This window comes from Culex pipiens, chromosome 2 (genome assembly GCF_016801865.2).
Source record: "Culex pipiens pallens isolate TS chromosome 2, TS_CPP_V2, whole genome shotgun sequence".
Classification (NCBI taxonomy): domain Eukaryota; kingdom Metazoa; phylum Arthropoda; class Insecta; order Diptera; family Culicidae; genus Culex; species Culex pipiens.
The window spans coordinates 76,006,554-76,022,661 of NC_068938.1; the positions used below are offsets into that span (position 1 = coordinate 76,006,554).

Genomic DNA, 16,108 nt, shown 5'->3' on the forward strand with positions numbered 1-16,108 from the left:
ATGGGCAATATGTTTGACAGCACAATGGTGCGCCAGATTATAGAATTTTTAATTCTCTGCAAATGTTTTCAAAATCGATAACATTGTTGTTCAAAATCGAAAAAAAATGTTGACGATTTTGGAAACATTTCCATTTTGTCGAATTCATCAACACAATGTCACCGGATTTGCTAACAAGATTTCTATCCGTGTATACCTTCTGGTTATTGACGCTCTTCTCCTCCAGCCATCAAATGATATATAAATAAAAGTTCAAAAACATAAACTAGAATAACTATCACTTTTTGCCTCAATCATTTATAATAAATCAGCATTTGATGTTTACACATTTCACATACCTTTGTATGGGCCAATCACACACTCAGAGAATTCTGTGAGCTTTATAATCCCAGTTTACTGCATTCATTAGTTCATAGTATGAAATAATCTGAATAATTTTGATCATTTCAAAAAGAATGGACACATACCTACTCAGACAAAAAACTCAAATTTTTAAATTACCTAAACTGGGTTGACTTTGATAGCCCGGGGTGACATTGATAGAAATTTAATTTGGCCAGTAATTTTGATACAGTCCATGTTACAGTCACATTTTTGCATATATGTTCGATAATAAGCTTTCCCATAATGCTTGCATACTCATAATTCTCAAAAATGTTTATGTATCAATTTGACGGGCATTTGAAAAACCTATCATATCAACAAGGGCTATCAAAGTCACCCCATTTTACGGTATACTTTAAAACAAAAAAAAACTCGATTTTGACAATATTTATCCCTATATCATAGATTCAGGAATGTGAGCTAGTTGGGTAGCACGTAGAAATATGTATTTTTCCAAATTTGTATTCTTGAACGGCTATCAGCTATCAGCATCCAAAGTTCGAATCAACAAGAAAAATGCGAAAAAATGCGAAGGGCTATAAAAAAGCTCATCTAAAAAGTATATAAAAAAATCTTTAAATTTAATAAAATTCAGGGTTAGAACAGTGACTTTTTTTATGTGACTTTGTCAATAGATTTATAAACTTTTTTTCTGAGGTCAACATTGCCAGTGATTTTCATTAATATTTTCTATATTTTTGTCAAAATAAGCATGCAGTAATTCTTGTACTGTTCCAGACTATGCCTTTACAATTTCAATGGTAACGGTATCACTCTATAGTTAAAAATGTGAAAAAAGTATATAAGCAAAAGGTAACCACTTCCTATGGTGGTTGGAACAACAACATAAATGCTAATAAAAATACTAAAAATGAAACAAGAAAATCATAGAACAAAAGCAGTAAAGTTTTTTGTGAAACGCAAGTTGCCAAATCGTCGCCGTCGTGCTAACTTGTCCTACGCGCATTTTGGGCCAAATTGAGTTAAGAGCGCCATTTTGTGCAGCTCACAATACCTCACCTTTTGACCTTCACAGATCCCCAAAATTCGATTTCTATCCTGAGATATTCAACGAAATCCGAAAAAAAAACTCCGTGCCTTTTTTGTCGCTTTTCATATGAAAGAAGTTTCAATCTTTTTGTGCAATCTTGACACCAGCCCGGGAGCATGTTGACAGCTCCCATACAAACTGAGCGTACCCTTTTTTGTGGGCCCAGTGGGCCCAAGATGGCGGCCTTCGATATTATCTAGCCAAAGTTTTGAAAAAGGCGAATAGTTTAAATAAATATAGTTTTTGGCTTGTTTCTGTTTAAAACGACAAAATAAGTAGTCTGGAATCATCTTCTTCAAAAACTTGTTTAGAGATACGCCGCGTTCAAATATTAGTCTAGAAAAGTGGAAGTGAGCGTGCCGCAAAAGCCGTAACGAAAAAAAAGTTTCCCATGCTAATTTTGAGTTGCGTATTTAATGGGCGGACTCAGACGAGGCCCACTTGCCATCTCGTCAGTTGTGTGCTATCTTGTGACAACGACCATTTAGTACTTTTCGAGAAAATCGATTTTTAAAGTTTGTTGGTAAATCATTTAAAAGCTATGAATGATAGAGCCAAACTTTTTGAAGCAATCGGTTCGTATACTATCGCTTAACAAACGCTCCAAGTTTCAACTAATTTGGTTACACCAGTTAAAATATACAGTAAATAATGTAAACAAAAATCTGAAAAGCATGTGTCACAAGTGTGTTTCGAAAGTAAAATTGTACTACGTGTCACAAGTGTGCACAGAATTCCCATACAAACTGAAAAAGGTCAAATCAATGGTTTAATCGACTTAATCAGTATATTTTTATAAACAAAAGGTTGCATTGCCTTTAAAAAGTATGTGTGTACATTAATTTGTGAAAAACAAGAAAAAAATTCCACATTTTCCAACAACATGTATGACGTGTAACAAGTGTGCACAATCATTTTGATGATAAATTGGTCTATGTCACAAGTGTGTATTGCGATATCCGGGAAACGGAAGCGAGTTTCCAAAATCGGGTTAAAGCATCTTGTAGTGTTTGTTAAGTTACGTCATGATTCGAAATCCGGACACTTAGTACCATATAATTTTTGTTAAAGCTGGCAAAAAATCATGTAATAAGTTGGAAATGTAGAAATATCATCAAGATTTAATATAAACAGTCAGTTTTAAGAGAATGCATGAAAAATATGTCTTTTCTAACAATATTTCATCAGAATTTTAAAATTAAAATGACTTGTTGTGCTTCGAATCCCGGACACTGTTAAAAGCTGATTCGAAATCCGGACACTTTTGCTTCGAATTCCGGACACTCGATTTTGCTTATGAATCGCACAAATTTAGACTGAAATGTTAGTGAATGGCATTCTTTAGGTCTCAAATAAGCTGTTAACATCAAAACAATCGATAGTTTATATAAAAAATTGCTAGAATTTAAGGAAATCAAAAACATAAATTTCTGCTCGGCCTTCCCGGTGCTTCGGACGCCTATGAAATATTTCCGTTGAAATGTTTCACATTTTTGGTAAACTTATAATTTTATTTTATTTAATTGTTTTGGCAAAAAATAAAGCGTTCAAACAAACTTTAAATCAAAGTTGATGTTAGAATTCATCAAAAAACACAGTTTTGACATTCATAATGCGAACTTATATCCAAATAATTGATAAAACAAGTTGAAGTGTCCGGGTTTCGAAGCGTCCGGGAATTCGAATCATGACGTTATAGCAAAACGTCATCATTAACTTATTTTCGACCAAAATGGTCTATGTCACAAGATAGCACACAGCTGACGATCTGTCGGTGAATACGCGCAACTCACGAAAACTGTCATGTTAGGTTTCGGCTGCTTGACACCACCTGAAAATTGATGTAAATGCGACAATTGGCCGAAGAGATACAGGTACGAGCTAGACTACCGTAAACATTTTCATGGACTATCTTTTTTCAAGAATCAAGAGGAATGTTCGGTCAGCCAGTCAGTTCGTCGCCATCGTGCTAACTTGTCGTACGTGCATTTTGGGCCAAATTGAGTTAAGAACGCCATTTTGTGCAGCTCACAATGCCTCATCTTTTGACCTTCACAGATCCTCAAAATTCGATTTCAATCCTGAGATATTCAATGAAAACCAAAAAAGCTCCGAAAATTTTTGTCACTCTACATATAAAAGAAGTTTCAATCCTGTCGTGCTATCTTGTCACTCCCTGAAAATTGATGTAAGTGCGACAAAGGGTAAAGGGATTTCAGGTCAGGATGCGTTTGACGCACGTACAAGTTAGACTACCGTAAACATTTTTAATTATAACTCGGGACTCCAGCAACCAACTTCAACCAAACATCGGGACAATGCACAGAATGGTCAGCCAAACAAAACGTGTTTGTTATTGTTTACATTGCGTGCTTTCGTTTTTGTTTATTCAAGGTCAAACATTTAAACGCGTTTTTCTCGGAACGTCAAAATGGCGGGTGCGACATGATAGCACGACGACGTCGAGTTGTAAAATCTACTTTTTTATTTGCTACTTAAGAAGTTGAACATTTATAACATGGAAAATCATTAATTCAGCAAGCAACACAACACTCCATTTTATGCACTCTGACTCCAAGAAACCAGCAGTGCACTAGTTGCCTCCCTCATAACTACCAAAGACACTAGAACCAGCTAATCCTCACCTCCATCCATCTTTCAAGTAATTGGCGCAAATGTATTCTATTATTATCGCCTTCAAGTATCAACACAGCGATTATGAATTCAAATTTTAATAGCTACACTAGCAAAGATTTAGTCCGCATCCTCTTCAATTTTCCACCCCAGCTAGGTCTCGCCACTTTAGGCCTCAAAACGACAAGACGGTGTCCAAGTCAGGTCCAGTCCAGAACAGACCAGTCCAGCAGCAGCGACAGGATGTTCTCATATATTGACAATGAGTTTATGTGCAACGTCGTCGTCTTCGCCGCTACATATTATATTCTCGGCCCCGGCGGCCAATAGATCATATCCGTTCCGCCTACGAACCAAGCGTCGGCACTGACTTAATTCGACTTCTTAAATCGTGTCAAGCGCTTATGAGGATGATGCTGGGTATGCTATCGCCGTTGGATTGAAGGTTTGGCACGAGGTTGGATTGCTGCTGGAAAACTAGATAGAATTACTTGGATATTTAAGCCATGTTTTGAGACGAGCATGAAAGGTTGATTTTTTGCAATGATTTTTGGATTTTTTTTAATAGAATCAAATCACATGCTTGGTACTTTTTTGGGATAACTCGTTGTGGTTACAAGTGAACCTTATGATTAAAATTACATTTTTTTTTGTAATTGTCTGCTCTACAACTAGAACTCAAAGTGAAAAAAAAATCTAAATGAAAAAAGAACCTTCTGGGTTATTGCAGATCTGCTAGCTAGTTCTAGTTTCTTCCCTGTCTTGATTTTCAGTTTCCGAACCGAAAAAAGCAACAAATTTCAAATTACGAATCCTTTAATTATTCAAAATAATCTCAAATCTTCAAAAGCATACCAGATCAAATCCGTTGATCACCAAAATTTCACCACAGTCATCTTGTATTCCTCCAGGAGGCCTTCACGACCGCTCACTTTGGTCATCCCAAAAAAATTCCAGCATTCTGTCCTTCTCCAGCCCGATCATGCACCACTGCCAACTCGGCCAAACCAGCAGGGCCGGGGCCGGTAGTATGTATTGTGTGCGGAGTAAATTACGCTCGTTTAAGCTCATCATACTCTAGATTTACTAAATTAGAAGATTGCTGCCATCACTGGCAACTGCTGCTGCGCGCGGTACTGCATCGTTCCGTCTCGCTCACTCTGCCCGGAGACCCTGGTGGCCCAGTGGATCAGTCCAGATCACTCCAGTCAAGTTTCCTCGGCCAGCAATCCTCGGACGGTTCGGCGCGTTGGTCCGTCTTAGTCTGTCGGCAGCCGTGCGCGAAGTGAAACACGCTTTCTTCTCGCCGTTCTTGAGGATCCTCGTACACACAGGTGGTGCTTGTGAGTGAGGAACAGTGAGATCCTGAGATCCTTATCGAAGGAGGAGGATTACAGTGAATGATTTTCCGAACCGGACCGGGCTGGATTGGCGTTGATTGGTGGTTGAAGCAAAGTGGCTGAAGGATATTGTGGAAGAACTGAATGGATTTGAACTCAAAACAAGTGACGTAACGGAGTAACGGAACATGAAAATATTCCTCGTGATTAACGAAGTGATCAAAAAGGATGTGTGAGAAACAGTAAACTGCGTTTACTGTGCCAGTTAAAGACGTCTTTATACTGATCCAGGTTACCGTGTGAAAAAGTGATCTCCAAGACAAAAGAATGAATAAAATACACTGCTCGACAAAATTTTGTCACAGATGTCAGAACATGTTTATTATAATTAACAAATTTTCCTGGTTTTTGGAAAATAAATTATGAATAGGGTGACAAGAAAAATCGCTTTAGAGATACCCTCTGGCTCGATTCTTTAGCCAATAATAAGTAGGGGAGAGTGGGGAGACTTGATCCCCTTTTTTTGTATCGCACATAACTCTGTCACTTTCTCACAAAACTATGAACTTTTTGCATGAATAGAAAGCTTAAACATTCAACTATGTTTGGCTGATAAGGGTACTTCATCAGATGAACTCTTCAAATCATGCAAAGCGTTTTTAAAAAAATATTTTAAACCGGCATTTTCAAAATGTTGGGGGTAATTTGATCCCCCTTTCAACATTTTGAAGAAATCGTAAGCAAAATGTTTCTTATTCATCCAAACTTTTATTTTTTTATAAGTTACACAATTTCACATCAAACATGTACGTTTCTGTTCAAATATAACAAGTTTAGCATGGAAAATATTTAAAAACTTAAAATTTTCTTTTTTAGAACAAAATTGAGCATGTTTACAAAAGCTGGTAATTTTTGTTTACAAAACTTTTGAAAAATGGTTCAAACTGCAGTAAGTTATGTACAACTATATTAAAGGAAACTATGTACGAAAATCCAGCCCAATTATTAATTCTTGAGGCTGATTCCAGTGACTGTAAAAATGCAGGGATCAAGTCTCCCTAAACGCACTTTTTTAAACAATTGATTGTAAAAATAGTATGACGATAAATTTAACGTCAAATGCGTAAGGGTTTTGGAGTTGATATGTTTATCAAACAATTCACGTATAAAAAATATTTTTTGAATAATTTTTGAGTGTTTTCTATACTTATCAAAACAAAGAAAAAAGATCTCTTGGAAGTTTTTTGCAGCACTTCTTAGAAAAATGTGTGTAGCTCAATCCAAACATTTTTTAATTTTTTTCTTTGTTTTCTACAATAATTTTTAGTCAATTTCGCACAACTTTCTAGAACAAAGCTAATTGTTTTACCCACATGTTGACGAGATACAGGCTTGGGATCAAGTGTCCCCGGGGATCAAGTCTCCCCACTCTCCCCTAACTGTGCCAATTTTGAGCCAAATCGGTAACGGTTAAGGGGTTGCTTTTTGAGCAATTCCAGCCCAAAACAAGATTTTTTTAGGTAAATTTTTCTCGACCCTCTCCGATTTCAATGAAACTTTGTAGACATGTTATCCTAGCCATATATAAGCCATTTTTGTGTATATGGAGCCAGTTACACTCGATAATGACATTTGAGAAGGGCGTTTGTGTTTTAAATATTTTTGTATTTCGTAATTTAAATATTGCTGTATCTCGAAGCCGTTGCATCGTATCAAAAAGTGGTCAAAGACAAATTTTTAGCAAATTGGACGGGCTTTCCGAAAAAAATACACTGAAAGAAAAAACACTCCACTTTTTTTAGATTTTTAGATTTTTATGTTTAAAAGTCAAATTTGAAGGTGACCCCACGACTTTTTTTTCGTTCAAAATTTTTGTGAAAATAGCCTAAGATGTAACAAAAAGACTCACGAAAAATTCAGGATGGAGCAAATCACCTAAAAAATACATAAATCATTTTCTGAAACTGTTTTTTGAAAAGTGCTCTAAACATAAACATTTTCAAAAACCGAACACGAGAGTCGATTCTCTAGACAATTTTACATAAAAGTCGACATATTGACCATTGTCCTATGTCTAATCCTTGTGAAGACACAGCGGCTTTAAAAATAAAAATTGTTGAAAAAATAGGTTTTTTAGTGGTGTTTGGTGATTTCTATATGACAGACTTGATTTTTCAGTCTCGAAAATATTTTTACCGAAAAGCTTGTCCAATTTCCTATAAGTTTGTCTTTGACCACATTTCAATTGGATGTATGGGCTTACAGATATAAGCTAATTACATTGCTCATAACTGAAAACATAATATTTTTTCAGTGTAGTATAGCAACCTAGATAGTAAATTAGCCCATACATCCAATTGAAATGTGGTCAAAGACAAACTTATGGGAAATCGGACGAGCTTTCCGGTAAAAATATTTTCGAGACTGAAAAATCAAGTCTGTCATATAGAAATTGCCAAAAACCATAAAAAAACCTATTTTTCAATTTTTTTTTATTTTTGAAACCAATGTAACTTCACAAGGATTGGACTTAGGACAATGGTCAATATGGAGAATTTTATGTAAAATTGTCTAGAGAATCGACTCTCGTGTTCGGGTTTTGAAAATTTTAACGTATAGAGCACTTTTCAAAAAACCAGTTTCAGTAAATGATTTTTGTATTTTTGTTAGGTGAGTTGCTACATCCTGCATTTTTCATGAGTCTTTTTGATACATCTTAGGCTACTTTTACAAAAAAAATCACAAAAAACGTGGGCTTACCTGAGCAATTCACTACCAAAACCGGAAATGGATTTTATTTGTATTTTTTGATTTGGCTCAAACTTTGTGGGGGCCTTCCCGAGCAGGGGTAAATAACACGGGAATACCAAATTTTGGTATTACTTGGGCAAATAACAGCGACCAAAATGTGCCCTTGGTTGCCCAGTAATAGATGATAAAATACCATGAAATCATACCAAAATCTTGTATGTGTAAGGGCACAACAATACCAAACCATGTTATTCCAAGGGTAAAATAATACCTCAAAATAAAACCGTTTCAATACCAAGTAGAGGTCTTCTGGATTTTTGAACATTGCTTAAATACCAAAACTTGGTATTGCCATGGTTTTATTTTTAGGTATTCCCGCGCCCTTGGAAAATCATATTTTGGTATTTCTGTGGTCTTTCACATACATGATTTTGGTATGATTTCATGGTATTTTACCATCTATTACTGGGCAACCAAGAGCACATTATGTTCGCTGGTATTTGAACAAGTAATACCAAAATTTGGTATTTTCATACCATTTTTAGTGCAGCAGTTGCAGTTAGTGAAAAAACTAACTTAATCCACCTATGTGGTTGGAGCCTTCCTCACAACAATGGCTGTACACAAGTTTCATCTATTTTTTAGATCCGGCTTCCAAAAAGTACATCGATATCACTAAAGTGGCCATATCTCGAAACAGGGTTGCCAGATCTTCAATATTTTGGGCTCGTTGGAAAGGTTTTTTGATAACCTAACCAACAACGGGTCGGAAGGTGGATCCGGACATAGTTTACATACATTTAAGTGAGATCCACTTTCAAAAAAGTGCATCAATATCACTTAAGTGGCCATATCTCGAGACAGGGTTGCCAGATCTTCAATGTTTTAGACTCGTTGGAAAGGTATTTTGATAACCTAACCAACAATGGGTTGGATGGTGGATCCGGCCATAGTTTACATACATTTAGGTGAGATCCGGCTTCAAAAAAGTACATCAATATCACTTAAGGAGCCATATCTCGAGACAGGGTTGCCAGATCTTCAATGTTTTGGACTCATTGGAAAGGTCTTTTGATAAATTATTCGACAATAGGTCGGATGGTGGATCCGGACATAGTTTACATACATTTAGGTGAGATCCGGCTTCAAAAAAGTACATCAATATCACTTAAGGAGCCATATCTCGAGACAGGGTTGCCAGATCTTCAATGTTTTGGGCTCGTTGGAAAGGTTTTTTGATAACCTAACCAACAATGTGTCGGATGGTGGATCCGGACATAGTTTACATACATTTAAGTGAGATCCGGCTTCAAAAAAGTACATCAATATCACTTAAGAGGCAATATCTCGAGACAGGGTTGCCAGATCTTCAATGTTTTGGACTCGTTGGAAAAGTCTTTTGATAACCTAACCAACGTCAGGTCGGATAGTGGAGCCGGACATAGTTTACATACATTTAAGTGAGATCCGGCTTCAAAAAAGTGCATCAATATCACTTAAGTGGCCATATCTCGAGACAGGGTTGCCAGATCTTCAATGTTTTGCACTCGTTGGAAAGGTATTTTGATAACCTAACCAACTTCGGGTCGGATAGTGGACCCGGACATAGTTTACATACATTTAAGTGAGATCCGGCTTCAGAAAAGTACATAAATGTCACTTAAGTGGCCATATCTCGAGACAGGGTTGCCAGATCTTCAATGTTTTGGACTCATTTGAAAGGTCTTTTGATAAATTAACTGACAATAGGTCGGATGGTGGATCCGGACATAGTTTACATACATTTAGGTGAGATCCGGCTTCAAAAAAGTACATAAATGTCACTTAAGTGGCCATATCTCGAGACAGGGTTGCCAGATCTTCAATGTTTTGGGCTCGTTGGAAAGGTCTTTTGATAACCTAACCGACAATAGGTCGGATGGTGGATCCGGACATAGTTTACATACATTTAGGTGAGATCCGGCTTCAAAAAAGTACATCAATATCACTTAAGGAACCATATCTCGAGACAGGGTTGCCAGATCTTCAATGTTTTGGGCTCGTTGGAAAGGTTTTTTGATAACCTAAACAACAATGGGTCGGATGGTGGATCCGGACATAGTTTACATACATTTAAGTGAGATCCGGCTTCAAAAAAGTATATCAATATCACTTAAGTGGCTATATCTCGAGACAGGGTTGCCAGATCTTCAATGTTTTGGACTCGTTGGAAAGGTTTTTTGATAACCTAACAAACGATGAGTCGGATGATGGACCCGGACATAGTTTACATACAGTTAAGTGAGATCCAAATATATGTGAAAACACATTTTTGTACATAACTTTTGAACTACTTATCGAAACTTCAATCTGTATAAAACTCGATCTATGGGACCCTAAACCAAGTCGAATGCAACAAGTTCGGGTCAAATCGGTTCAGCCAGTGCCGAGAAACATGAGCTAGTTTGTTGGTCACATACATACATACACACACACATACACACACACATACACACACACATACACACAGACATTTGTTCAGTTTTCGATTCTGAGTCGATATGTATACATGAAGGTGGGTCTACGACGTTTTTATACGAAGTTCATTTTTAGAGCAGGATTATAGCCTTACCTCAGTGAGGAAGGCAAAACGGAAATGATCCATATGCAACAGCCAAATCTACTCACCTGATGATTCCATGTTGTTCTTAGTGATATTCTTCACCACACCGAATGCATTTGTCATTGATGAACGGCCTGTGCTTGAAGTTCTTGAAGCTTCTGAAAAATAACAAGATTGAAAAATAAGTATTATTAAAATGAAACTGAATTGAAATTCACCAAAATTCATTAGTCTGTCGATTGACTCGTTTTTCAAAGTATTTGGTTATCCCGACTTAGAGATATTTCAACGTTTTTGAAAAAAATATTAGTGGGTATATCACACTAATTTTTAAAATCATCTTTAACATTTTTGGGTTTCAAGTCATTTTAGCGCAAAATTAATTAACTCGTAAATTTTTTTTTAACAAATTTCCCATAGTTTCAGAGAAAATTGATGAAACCTTTCAATATTCAAATAATACCAAAATGTGCCATCCTGACTTAGAAAATTTTCCACAATTTCAAGTCATTTCTGTAGGGGGTATATCAAAAATGTTTAAAATCAAGTTTGAAATTTCCGGTTTTGAATGAAAGCATTCGCTTTGAGACATGATTTTAGCGCAAAATTAATTATTTTGTCAAAACTGGTCATAATTTTTTCATAGTTTCAGAGGAATTTGATAAAACACTTTAATACCAAAATAATACCAAAATGTGCCATCCTGACTTAGAAAATTTTCCACAATTTCAAATCATTTCTGTAGGGGGTATATCAAAAATGCTTAAAATCAAGTTTGAAATTTCCGGTTTTGAATGAAAGCATTCGCTTTGAGACATCATTTTAGCGCAAAATTAATTATTTTGTCAAAATTGGTCAAAATTTTTCCATAGTTGCAGAGGAATTTGATAAAACACTGTAATACCAAAAGAATACCAAAATGTGATGTTCGATCATTGACAAATTCTGCAATTTTGCAATATCAAAACAATACCTTAAATTGGTATGATACCACATTTTGCTCTTGCATAATCCTTAAGACAAATTTTAAAGGGTCCAGGAATACCAAAATTTGGTATTGATACCAGAGAAAGGTATTATTACGCATTTCCCTTGTTATTTACCCATGCTCGGGTTCCCTATGACCAAATAAAGTATTTTGTGTGATTGGTTCATCCATACAAGTCTCCATACAATTTTGGCTGCTGTCCATACAAAAATGGTATGTAAATATTCAAACAGCTGTAACTTTAGAGTGAATTTTCTGATCAATTGTCTTCGGCAAAGTTGTAGGTATTGTTGAGGACTTTTGAGAAAAAATAGGTACACGGAAAAAAAACTGCAGATTTCTTTTCAAATTTTTTTTCACTAAAACTTAATTTCCCAAAATACAATTTTTTTGATTTTCGAGATTTTTTGATATGTTTTAGGGGACAAAAATCCGCAACTTTTGAGCCATAGAGAAACATGGTCAAAAAATTTGCCGCCGAGTTATGATTTTTTGAAAAAATAGTGATTTTTGGAAAAAATCGAAGTTTTATGCAAAAACAAGTTTGACATTATTTTTTAATGCAAAATTGAATTTGCAATCGAAAAGTACTCCACAGATTTTTTGATAAAGGGGTCCGTTTTCAAGAGATAGCCACCGAAAGTTTGATTTTAGCGAAATATCATGGTTGATGAGAGCCGCTTTGAGAAAAAGAAACACGAAAATTGAAGTTTTCTTAATCTCACCAAAACAACCCACCATTTTCTAATGACCATATCACAGCAAATAATGGTCCGATTTTCAATTTTAAAACATGAAACATTCGTGAAATTTTCCGATCATTTCGAAAAAAATATTTTGAAAATTTTTAAATCAAGACTAGCATTTTAAATGGGCGTAATATTCAATGTATTGGAGTTGTAAATTTGATTGGAAAAATTGCCATTTAGAATGAATTAAAATATTTTTTTAACAATTTGTTGGATTAGGGGTAAAACAGGTTTTTGCCTACTTGATACAGCATTTGACGTATTGATCATAGGGTAAATAAGATCTATTTCTTTTTTCAAAAATGTTTTATTTAATTATTTTTTTAATCAAATTTACAACTTAAATACTACTAACTTACGTGAAATTGTCCGAGGATTCCGAATATGACAAAATTGAGACCAAAAAGTGCCGCTATGGCGGCCTACAGGGCAAAAACTAACGTTGTAAAATGTTTGTTCTAGAAAAATCAAAAAACTATGAGAAAAACTGCGATTGGCCAAAAAGTTAACACCGTAGGCTTATAGTCCATGTTATTGCCTATCTTTTGACCTATGGGAGTATGGGTGTTGGAGGCTGTTGCAAAAAGATAATAAGGTTTTAAAAAAAAATCAATTTTTGACAGTAATTTGCAAAAGCTATGAGAAAAAGTCGAACCAATCCTGGATGTCTATGGCACATTTTGAAGTGCTTCAAAAGACCTTTCGAATGCATCAAAGAGAGTTGGAATTGATGAAGTTTTACGGAAATGCGAGCAATTTTAAGACTTTTTAGGTTTTTTGGACCTCAAACTTCAATGCCCGTTTTACCCCACTTCCCTTTGTCGTATTTGGCATGAGTTCATCTCATGTATAGACAAACAAACGCAGAAAGTTTCATCCAAATCGGAGCACCTCGATACGACCTCTAGAACAAACCGAGCAATATTTACAAATATTGCCTCTTAAGAAAACTTCAACTTTCGTGTTTCTTTTTCTTAAAGCGGCTTTATCTCAGCAACCCGAGGTCCAATCTTCAATTTCTCTTTGACAATTTTATAGCAAATTTTCTGAACTTCTCAAAAAAAATATTTTTAGAAATGGTCACTTAAGGTCACTATTTTTAAAAATTGAAAAACTGCAAATATTTCGCTAAAATCTAACTTTAGGTGGCTATATCTTGAAAACGGAGCCCTTTATCAAAAAATCTGTGGAGTACTTTTCGATTGCAAATTCAATTTTGCATTAAAAAATAATGTCAAATTTGTTTTTGCATAAAACTTAGATTTTTACCAAAAATCACTGTTTTTTTTTCAAAAATTCATAACTCGGCGGCAGATTTTTTGACCATGTTTCTCTATGGCTCAAAAGTTGCGGATTTTTGTCCCCTAAAACATATAAAAAAATCTCGAAAATTCAAAAATACGTATTTTGGGAAATTAAATTTTAGTGAAAAAAAAGGTGATAAAAAATCTGCAATTTTTTTTTCCGTGTACCTATTTTTTCGCAAAAGTCCTCAACAATACCTACAACTTTGCCGAAGACACCAAATTGATCAGAAAATTCACTCTAAAGTTACAGCTATTTGAATATTTACATACCATTTTTGTATGGACCAAAATTGTATGGAGTCTTGTATTGGTGAACCAATGACGCAAAATAGTTTATTTGGTCATAGGGAAGGCCCCCACAAAGTTTAAGTTAAATAAAAAAATACAAAAAATAAAAATGGTCGAAATCGGCTGATTTCGCAGAGAGTTGCTCATATTTTAGAATACTGTCAATGAAACTCCACCATTTTAAGTTTTCATACTACCTTTTCAAATATAAGTCTAGATTTATGAAAATTTTAACTATTTTGCTCAAGTAGCAGAGTCTATTGAGTATTGAGAGTAAAACACACAAAGAAATTTAAAATTTTGACTTTATCATAACCAGTGTACAGTTAAACCTCGCATAGTGCGCAGGCGTTACGCTTTGTATTTCGTAAATTACTCAAACACGGCATAATATTTTAATTTTTTTTCAAAGCAATTTGTTGCTGTGTCGTTTTAGAGTAATCCAAGAAATACAAAGCGTGACACCTGCGTACTATGCAAGGTTTAACCACAGACAAACAGACATGAAACTTAGAACAAATTTTTGTTCAAAAAGTGGGACCAATTTGAATTTGAATTTTGCTGGATCACTAACGACACCTGTCGACGATTCCGAGAATTTCCTCTTCCTGAATGACAGTAGGGCATGCGTATGTGTGTATGTCAACCTATGCAGAATAGCACCAAAAGGCAAACCAAAACAAAACATTGAAACTGAGCCGTTGCCGGCTAAGATAAACAATGGTGCATTTCGCCGGAATATCCTCCTGCCGTTTCTCGGTCGCTCAAAGCGGCTGCAATGTTGGCGATTCCTTCTTTTGGGGATGGTTGAGAGCGGTCTTTTGCTCAACGAAATATCCTCCATTGTGGAGACAACAGCGATGACGACCCTCCCTCACCGCAGTGCTCAGGATGAAATTGAAATAAGTGGGCGAAGCACTCGGCACTGCCGCCGGTTCTAGGATGTCAGAAGCTTGGATGGTATTTTGAGTACAAGAAAATAGACGTTCCGTTTCGACGGAATTAACCCATTCAGACGCCCGTAGAGAATCGTGGCTCCAGGGTCAGTTTGTTTCTTCCGTCTACTGTTCCTAGATAAAATACGATGACTTAGGGTAGGTTGGTGATGGAAAACCCCACCTGTCTATTTTAGATTGCCTAGCTAACCTAGGAGCTACAATACTCCGTGGGGCGCCTGAGCAAGGCGTTGGTCACTCTACGCACCGTGGAATCTTCCACCACGTTAATTTTAACGTGACAACAAACGCCTCAAGGAGAACGAGGCTGTGCAGCTAGAGGAAGGGGGAGACTTGCTCTGAAAGCGGCCGTGCGTTATCACCTCGCGGTTCTGTTAATTCAGCAGAAGAAATAATCGATTCGACGCGAAGCCCCATGAAAAACGAATTTGATCCGAAGATTTTCGAAAAAAAAATGCTGCACGTGTTTTCTGCAACCCTGCTGCAACCAAAACAAAACAGAAAGATAGCTCAAAGCTGTCATTTGAAAAACAAGCGCTGAGCACAAAGGCGCCTCTGGCGGTGAATCCGGAAAGCATAAACCATGCTGTATGATTTTTAAAAAATGACCGTTACATTTTTGGGACAAGTTAGTGACCTCGACTTTCATGTCTGTTTGTCTGTGGTTTAACTTTACCAAACAGACAGTGTGCAGGCGTTACTATTTTATTTTCGACAAATGCTCCAAATCAGCATAATATGTTTGCATTTATTTTGAAGCAATTTGTAGATCGAAACACGATTAACATAATTCTGTAAAATGATTGCAAAAATGTTTAAATCAACTGTATACAGACTTCACATTAATATATTTAAAAATCGCAACAAATATTCAGAACATATCCAGACAACGCAACCGGATTAAATCATAAATAGTCCTTCCATTTGAATATAAATTGCTAGCATTCAACTTTGGCTCTCCAGCAGCCTAACAAGACCCATGTGAATGGTTAGTGTTTCATCTCCTGTCTAAAGCAATCTGCAGTTCATCTCGTGCCCTTTCGAGCAGTCACAGCAAG

General features: G+C 36.0%; 1 protein-coding gene across 3 annotated transcripts in view; it reads left to right on the top strand.

Annotated features, from left to right (window-relative positions):
• Positions 1–5,279: 5,279 nt before the first annotated feature.
• The window catches only part of LOC120431162 (sodium/potassium-transporting ATPase subunit beta-2-like), a 57,009-nt gene continuing 46,180 nt past the window's right edge, over positions 5,280–16,108 (top strand). Inside the window, exon 1 of one of the 3 annotated variants that reach the window (XM_039596302.2) lies at positions 5,280–5,403. The gene's annotated coding sequence lies outside the window, so the exon portion shown is untranslated. Of the gene's footprint in view, positions 5,413–16,108 lie in introns of all 3 variants that reach the window. The other 2 variants (XM_039596301.2, XM_039596299.2) reach the window with 2 other exon arrangements.